The following is a 1,740-nucleotide window of genomic DNA, read 5'->3' as shown; positions in this document are numbered from 1 at the left end:
CCCCCCAAAAAAACCCGGGGGCCGCTCCAAGGTTGGGTTTTATTGCACAGAGAAGGGGGAGGGGCCCAAGACCCCCCCCCGGGAGTCCCCAAGTTCCCTTGGGGAGCCCCAAAAATCCCCAAATTCCCCCAAAATCCGGGTCCTTGGGGGTCCCCGAGTTTCCCCCCTGGCTGTCCCCCTCTGAGGGGACCCCTTGGAGTAGATTTTGGGGGGTGGTGCTGGGACCCCTCCCTGGGGCGAATATCAATGAGATACTGGGGCTTGTACCCCAAAAATCCCCAAAATCCCAGGGTTTGTACCCCAAAATCCTGGGGTTTGTACCCCAAATATCACTGGAATCGTGGGGCTTGTACCCCAAAAATCCCCAAAATCCCAGGGTTTGTACCCCAAAATCCTGGGGTTTGTACCTCAAATATCCCCAAAATCCTGGGGCTTGTACCCCAAAAAACACTGAAATCCTGGGGTTTGTACCCCAAATATCACTGGAATCGTGGGGTTTGTACCCCAAAAATCCCCAAAATCCCAGGGTTTGTACCCCAAAATCCTGGGGTTTGTACCTCAAATATCCCCAAAATCCTGGGGCTTGTACCCCAAAAACCACTGAAATCCTGGGGTTTGTACCCCAAATATCACTGGAATCGTGGGGCTTGTACCCCAAAAATCCCCAAAATCCTGCATCTTATACACCAAATATCCCCCAAATCCTGGGGTTTGTACCCCAAAAATCCCCGAAATCCCAGTGTTTGTACCCCAAATATCACAGGAATTGTCCCCAAAATCCCCCAAAGAAGTGGGGGTGGCACTGGGGACCCTAAATATAGAGTGGGGTCATTTCCCACCCAGTTCACACTCCCTTTTCCCCTCACATTTCCCCCATTTTCCCCTCACATTTCCCCCATTTTCCCCTCACGTTTCCCGCCCTTTTCACCCTCGTGTTTTCCCTCCATTTTACCCTCACTTTTCCCCCATTTTCCCCATCAATTTTCCTCCTTCTACCCTCCATTTTCCCACCATTTTCCCCTCACATTTCCCCCATTTTCCCCACCATTTCTCCCTCTCATTTGCCTCCATTTTCCCCCATGTTTCCCGCCCTTTTCTCCCCTCACATTTCCCCAATTCCCCCCTCACATTTCCCCCATTTTCCCCTCACATTTCCCCCATTTCCCCCTCACATTTTGCCCACCATTTTCCCCTCTCATTTGCCTCCATTTTCCCCTCACATTTCCACAATTTTCTCCTCATGTTTCTCCCATTTTCCCCTCACATTTCCCCCAATTTTCCCCTCACATTTCCCCAATTTTCCACTCATTTTTCCCCCATTTTCCCCCTCACATTTTTCCCCCATTTCCCCCTCACATTTCCCCCATTTTCCCCTCACATTTTTCCCCCATTTCCCCCTCACATTTCCCCCATTTTCCCCTCATGTTTTCCCTCCATTTTCCCCTCATATTTTTCCCCCATTTTCCCCTCAATTTCCCTCTCTTTTCCCCTCAATTTCCCCCCATTTTCCCCTCACGTTTCCACCCCCAGGACCCCTCCCCAAAACCACCCTGGGACTGCCCTTAAAAATCCCTGAGACCCCTCCCCAAAATAAAAACCCCCAAAAACCCGGGATTGTCCCCAAAAAAAAGTGGGATTTCACCTAAAAATCCCCGAGACCCCTCCCCAAATCTCCCGGAGAAGGAGCCCCCCTTCATCATCACCTTCATCATCGCACCCCCCCCAAATAAACCCCCTCCC

This window comes from Pyrgilauda ruficollis, unplaced genomic scaffold (assembly GCF_017590135.1).
Source record: "Pyrgilauda ruficollis isolate IOZ18807 unplaced genomic scaffold, ASM1759013v1 scaffold1432, whole genome shotgun sequence".
Lineage (NCBI taxonomy): Eukaryota > Metazoa > Chordata > Aves > Passeriformes > Passeridae > Pyrgilauda > Pyrgilauda ruficollis.
The sequence above is the reverse complement of the archived record's forward strand: the minus strand, read 5'-3'. Positions refer to the sequence as shown.